Source organism: Odontesthes bonariensis, chromosome 19 (assembly GCF_027942865.1).
Source record: "Odontesthes bonariensis isolate fOdoBon6 chromosome 19, fOdoBon6.hap1, whole genome shotgun sequence".
Taxonomy (NCBI): Eukaryota; Metazoa; Chordata; class Actinopteri; order Atheriniformes; family Atherinopsidae; genus Odontesthes; species Odontesthes bonariensis.
The window spans coordinates 2,303,094-2,310,530 of record NC_134524.1 but is presented as its reverse complement, the minus strand read 5'-3'; positions in this window follow the sequence as shown (position 1 = coordinate 2,310,530).

Here is a 7,437-nt window from a genome sequence, read left to right as displayed (position 1 = left end):
TTGTGTGTAATGAATCTAAAATATATGAAAGTCTAATGTTTATCAGTACATTACAGAAAATAATGAACTTTATCACAACATGCTCATTTTTTTTAGAAGGACCTGTATTGCTTCTTCAGTTGTTTACATAAATACCCACCGCTGATGCAAAGCTACTTTGTGGATATTAACTTTAAACTAGGGCTGTGACTCGATTAAAATTTTTAATCGCGTTAACTACAGGCTTTGAAATTAATTAATCGAAATTAATCGCATTTTAATTGCATATACTTTATCCTTTAGAAAATGAACATTTTCAGCAATATTTCAACAAACACAGAACATATCCCTATTTGAAATCTGAATGTAGCATGCATGAAAACACAGTATATAGAATCTTGGATGTTAAGCTGCGTTGGGCCCCCGTTAGCTTCCACGCTAGCTGCTACATGTTTAGCGTTGAGGTGATATTTGAGGCTTGATACGCTGCAATGATATGCAAATTCCTTGTTGCATACTCTGCACACAACCACGCTCTTGTCAAAGCTTCCATCTGTCTGTATTTAAAAAAGAAATAAATAAAAAAATAATAATAATAATAATAAATTTATTTATATAGCACCTTTCATACATAAAATGTAGCTCAAAGTGCTTAACAAATAAGATCAATATAAAAAGTAAAGCAATAAAGTAAAACAATCACAAGAACAGCAAAATAGAGCACAATAGAACATGTCACTCGGGGGGGGGGGACAGAGTGAGGAGGAAACAGACACAAACCAAAGACAAAGCATTAAAAATAAAAAATAAAAATGAATATACCAATAAAGTATAGAAACATCAAATGCAATATACAAATAGTAATAATAATAATAATAAAATCTATAAAACTAGTGGAAGGCGAGGGTGTATAGATGTGTTTTTAGCTGCTTTTTAAAGTGTGTAATATCTGTTGACTGACGAATGTGCACTGGTAAAAAGTTCCAGATTTTTGGTGCATAAAAACAGAAAGCAGCTTCACCCGTCTTTTTATATTTCATCCTAAGAACACTTAGTAAAGTAGCACCTGATGATCTCAGAGCTCGACCCGGAACATGCTCCGTGAGTAGTTCTGAAATGTACGGAGGTGCTAATCTATTCAGAGATTTAAAAACCAATAAGAGAATTTTAAAATCTATTCTAAAAGAAACAGGGAGCCAGTGTAGTGAAGCTAGAACAGGTGTGATGTGTTCTCTCTTTTTAGTGCAGGTTAGGATTCTAGCAGCAGCATTCTGAACAAGCTGTAATCTGTCAGTCGTAGATTTTGGGAGCCCAGTAAATAGCGCATTACAGTAGTCAAGTCTTGAGAAAACAAAAGCATGGATCAGTTTCTCAGCATCCTTCTGTTTGAGGAATGGTCTAACCCGTGTAATATTTCGTAGGTGATAGAATGCTGTTCTTGTAATATTTCCAATGTGAGATTTAAAAGTTAATTTGGAGTCTAGAATTACACCCAGATTTCTAATTTCATCCTTCACTTGCTTAGACACATTTCCAAGTTGGTTCAAAACCTTTGATTTATCTGCTAGGTTGCCAATTATAAGAATTTCTGTTTTTTCTTCATTCAGTTTTAGGAAGTTTCTATTCATCCAGTTAGTGATGCTGTTCAAGCAGGATGTTAGTTTGTCTAGAGCACTTGTATCATTTTGCTCAACAGAGATATAGAGTTGCGTGTCATCTGCATAGCTATGATAACTGACTCCATGTTTTTTAATAATGTGTCCTAATGGTAGCATATAAAGAGAGAACAGTAGAGGACCCAGTACTGAACCTTGAGGGACACCATCATTTATATCATAAACATTGGATCTATGCTCGGCTAGACTAATAAAGAACTTTCTGCCTCTAAGATACGATTTGAACCACTGTAGGACTGTTCTCGAAAGGCCTACCCAATTTTCAAGTTGATCTTTAAGAATGTCGAGGTCTACCGTGTCAAAAGCTGCACTGAGATCTAAGAGAAGGAGGACAGATATCTGGTTTCTATCCGCATTAACTCTGAGATCATTTACTATTCTGACCAGAGCTGTTTCAGTGCTGTGACCTGATCTGAAACCTGATTGGAATTTATCAAACACCTCATTATTTTTTAAAAATTCATTTACTTGTGCAAACACGACTTTTTCTAGGATTTTACTAAGGAATGGTAAATTTGAGATGGGTCTGAAATTATTTAAAACTGATGAGTCAAGGTTGTGTTTTTTCAGTAAGGGTTTAACTACAGCAACCTTGAGGGCATCTGGTACAGTGCCTGTATCTAAGGAACAGTTTATGATATCTAAAACATTATGAATAACACTTTCTAGAATCTCTTTAAAGAAAGAGGTTGGTATTGGATCTAAAGTACAGGTCGCAGAACTTAGCTGAGTTATTATTTTACGCAGTTCTGAGAGAGAGATCTTTCTAAAATCCTGCATTACAGATTGTGATTGAAGGACTATTAGAGTTTCAGGTTTTGAGCTCATCAGACATGATCTAATATTATAGATTTTATCATTAAAAAATTGTGCAAATAATTCACACTTGCTTGGCGATGCCTCTAATAGCCAATCTTTCGTGGTTGTGGGATTTAAAAGGCGATCTATGGTTAAAAATAAAAATTTTGGATTGTTACTATTCTCATCTATAATTTTGAGAGATGTAACTGCCTCTGTGTTCGCATGGTCTTATTGTACACTTCTATGCAATTTTTGAAAATGTCATAGTGTACATTAAGTTTTGTTTTTCTATACACCCTCTCTGCTCTACGACACTTTCTTTTTAGTTGTTGAAGTTGTTCAGTTTTCCATGGTGTTTTCTTAGTCAAAGAGATCCTTTTTTCTTTTTCTGGAGCAACTAAATCTAGAACTGATCTTGTTTTTGTGTTAAAAAAAGTTGACCATTTTATTTACATCAAGGTCCTCATAGCGAATTGGTGTATTATTTAAAATGTTAGTGAAATCATTAGCAGTTGATGCCTTGAGGTACCGTTTCCTTTTTAAATTGTTAGTTTTAGTTCTCTTGTTTAAATGGAGTGATACTGTAAAAAATACACAATAGTGATCTGAGACTGCAACATCTAAAATTTCATCAATGTCTAAGTGCAGATTTCTTGACATCGACTAGATCTAAAGTATGTCCTCTGTTGTGTGTGGGGTTAGTAACAAATTAAATGTTTCTACCATTTGCATAAAATCCCGAGCTTTTTTATCCGAAACATCATCTATGTGAAAATTAAAATCACCAATAAGAAGAATTTTATCATACTGAGTAACACAGATAGACAGTAATTCTGATAATTCTGGGAGGAATGTGGGTGAATATTTTGGAGGTCTGTAAACAGTCAGCAGAAGGACTGACTCTTGACCTTTCAATATGATTGCTAAATATTCAAATGATTGGAAACTATTAAAAGATACAGTTTTACAGTTAAAACAATTTTTGAATACCGTTGCTAAGCCACCCCCTTTCCTACTTTCTCTCACAGAGTGAAGAAAGTTATAACAGTTTGGAGCAGTTTCAATAAGAGAAGAAGCCCCATTTGAGTCGAGCCAGGTTTCTGTCATAAACATAAAATCTATCTCTCGCTCACATATAAGGTCATTAATAATAAAAGTCTTCTTAAGTAGAGCTCTAACATTTAAAAGAGCCATCCTGAAACTCTATTCTGGCCTTTCTGTACTAAGACTCTCTGATTTAACTTCTATAGTCAGTGTTTCCCACAGAATTTTTGGAAACTATGGGGGGGGGTAAATTCACGCGGCGTGAATTTGTTCGGCGTAAATTTGTGCGACTGCAGATTTTATTTTATTTGATTGATTTGCACACATTCATTCAAATATAACAAAAAATACACAATAAAACACAACAAATTAAAAAAAAAGGAATGTGTGCTGGAGATGTCAGAAACCCTTGTGGGCTTATAAGGAAACCTCATCTTGTCATTAAAACCCAATGATAACAATTGTAATAGAAAATATTTACAGGTTAAAACTAAACTTCATGAAAAATATGAATGGATCATATACAGTGAGGACTTTTTGAGAAACTTGAAAAGGTTGTCCTTAATAATAAAGGGTGTAGGAAGTACACAATGAGTTCATGAACACATCAGAAGTGGTTTGGTGTTGATATCTTTAAAAACAAGAGAGCTATTACAAAATAAAAATCTAAAATGGAATTAACTATGCACACTGAGTAAATGTTCTACCTAAAATGACTTTTCTGGAAACTAAAAGACTGTGAAAGCTTTATAGTGAGTTCACAAACCCATCCGAAGTGGTTTGGTGTTCATTGGTTGAATATCCAGTGAGAACAAAAAAAGGCGTTGCACTTTTGCGACGGTCCCTAAGCGCTCCGGCTGCCGTAGTTCATTTAGAAATATATTCGGCGCGGTTACTCTGATCTTTCAGGCTTACTTTGGTGAGTTGATAAAGCCTGTGGTATGTTAGTCTTAGTTTTCTGTAAATGTTAATACCATCCTGAGGCTAATTGGTGCGGTTTTCGTGACGCTATTACAATTAGAAAGCCGGAAAATAGGCGAATGTCGAATATAAAACCAACTTCACCCCGCTCCGCCTAGTCGTGACGGTTGAACCACACATGCGGGACGGATGAAACACCTTATTTTAAACAGAAACTATTGAGCTTACTATTTTTTTAAGCAACATACCGGACAACATACTAGTGTACTCGTCATTGCTCAAATTTCACATTATTTCTCAGAATATAAATAGGTCAAAAAAAATATGTTTGTCAACGAAATCACGATGATTACAGCTGACCTTTATGCACGCGCACCCACTAATCTATAACGTGCGTCAATCGCCCCGACAGCGACTAATAATACATAAATCTTTTTTGCCACTAAACTTCAAAACTCTGACATTGCACACTTTAGGACATGTTTAATTACTAATTCACCTGTTGGATAGTCATATTGGTTGGTTTTCGAGGAAATCGCTGTGTTTCAAAAAAAAAAAAAAAAATCGCTGTGTTTCAAACGATTGGGATTCGGAAACTATGGCGGGCCGCCATAGTTTCCTCAATGTATGGGAAACACTGATAGTAATTAGGTTAGATAAACTTCTACCCTTACTCTTAATCTGACTTGTTCTACGAGTATTTAAAACTAGAGGAATAGTCATATGAGGAGGAGGAGGAGGAGGTCGTCCACGATCCACCCTCGTTTCTTCGAGTCATACCTGGTGTAGAAATGCAGTGATGTTGTCTGACAAAACCTGCGAGCCCCTCCGACTTGGATGCAATCCGTCTCTTCGGTAGAACGCAGGTCTCTCCCAAAAATGGTCCCAATTGTCAATAAATCCAAAATAATTCCTGCTGCACCAGTCCTTCAGCCAAGAGTTCAGCGCCCACAGTCTGCTGAAAACTTCACAACCTCTTCTGTATGTTGGCAATGGACCAGAGAAAACCAAACTTGCTGTGGTCGTGCGTTCAACTTTTTCCATTAATCCAATAAATTGCTCCTTTAACAGCTCACTGCTCCGAGCCGGCATGTCGTTAACTCCGGCGTGAACGATCACAGTTCGGATAATAATTATAGTGTGCGATTAAAATGCGTTATTTTTTTTAACACGCTAATATGTGTGTAGTTATTTAATCGAAATTAACGCGCTAAAGTCCCAGCCCTACTTTAAACAAAACAAATATGTTCAGTATAACAGAATAAACATTTTTCTACTTTCAAACAGACTGCATTTTGCTCCGTCCATCAACTCACAATTGATGCCATGTTTGTCTTGAACGTCGGGAGATCCGTCCCCAGTTAAGCAATCCCAACTAATTATATAGCACTTTCAATGGTTCTTCAAACATGTGCTCCCCACAGAACATTCAGAACTAAAGTCCTGACAAGAGAAGGTGGTAATCCACAAAGAAGATTTTTAATCTGAACAAAGGCAAGGCTTCTGATTGGTAGTTCCTGTTGCTGCTCCCAGGTGAATGTTTGCTTATCTGCCGTAAAAAATTGTTGTTGATTTAAGCCAATCATTTCTCTGCAGTGTGACTACGTTGGTGTCTCTTTAGACTACCTAATTGATTGAAAGCTGCCCCACACTGAACACAGCAGAAAGGTTTCTCTCCTGTGTGAATACGTCGGTGTCGCTCTAGATGAGATAATACAGTGAAAGCTGCCCCACACTGACCACAGATGAAAGGTTTCTCTCCTGTGTGACTACGTTGGTGTCTCTTTAGACTACCTAATTGATTGAAAGCTGCCCCACACTGAACACAGCAGAAAGGTTTCTCTCCTGTGTGAATACGTCGGTGTCTCTTTAGATGAGATAATTCAGTGAAAGCTGCCCCACACTGACCACAGCTGAAAGGTTTCTCTCCTGTGTGAATACGTTGGTGTCTCTTTAGATGAGATAATTCAGTGAAAGCAGACCCACACTGAACACAGCTGAAAGGTTTCTCTCCTGTGTGACTACGTTGGTGTCTTTTAAGATGACCTGATTTAGTGAAAGCTGCCCCACACTGGTCACAGATGAAAGGTTTCTCTCCTGTGTGAATAAGTTGGTGTGTCTTTAGACTACCTAATGTAGTGAAAGCTGCCCCACACTGGTCACAGATGAAAGGTTTCTCTCCTGAGTGACTACGTTGGTGCGTCTTTAGATTACCTAATGTAGTGAAAGCTGCCCCACACTGATCACAGCTGTATGGCTTCTCTCCAGTATGAATCCTCTGATGATACCTCTGACGAGATCGTTTGATAACTTTCCCACAGTCCTTACAGCAGTGCCATCTGGATCCCTCTTGGGCTCCATGTTTCTGCAGTGACAGAGAGGAAGAAGACTTAAGCCTGGTTTATAGTCGGTAACGCAAGACACAACGCAAGCCCTTGCAAGCCACCCCTTGCGTGCTTGCGTGTGTCACCTCAATTTTCTAAACTTCACGCAAGACGCCAGACCCGAGCAGGGGCTATAGAGTAGCCACTCTGGACGCGAGCACAAGCCACTATCTAGTCCAGCCGGCAAGCTGCTAGCATGGCCCTATTCCAGCCACGTGATTGGTTCAGCACGGTGCAACTCTCGTTCTCATTGGCTGTTCGTGTTGTCTGTCAAAAGATGGACGAATGGAATCTATGGAAAAGTATATTGACCATGTTTCATATCTCTATCGAGGAAAAGTTATTCATCGATAGCTATTGTTATCGTTTTATCTCCCAGCCCTATCTGCATATGAAAATACTATCTGTAATAAACGTTCAATTAAAAAAAAAAAACAAACAAAAAAAAAAAAAAAATCAAGCCACTATCTACATCCCATCCGGCGGCATGTGGATCTTCCGGTTTCATCCCCTAATAAAAGGCCGCTGTTTTCAAACCCCAAGGTAGAAAGCGAAGAAGAAGAAGAAGAAGAAGAAGAAGAAGAAGAAGAAGAAGCATGAATCCCATAAACATAATATATATAATATATTAT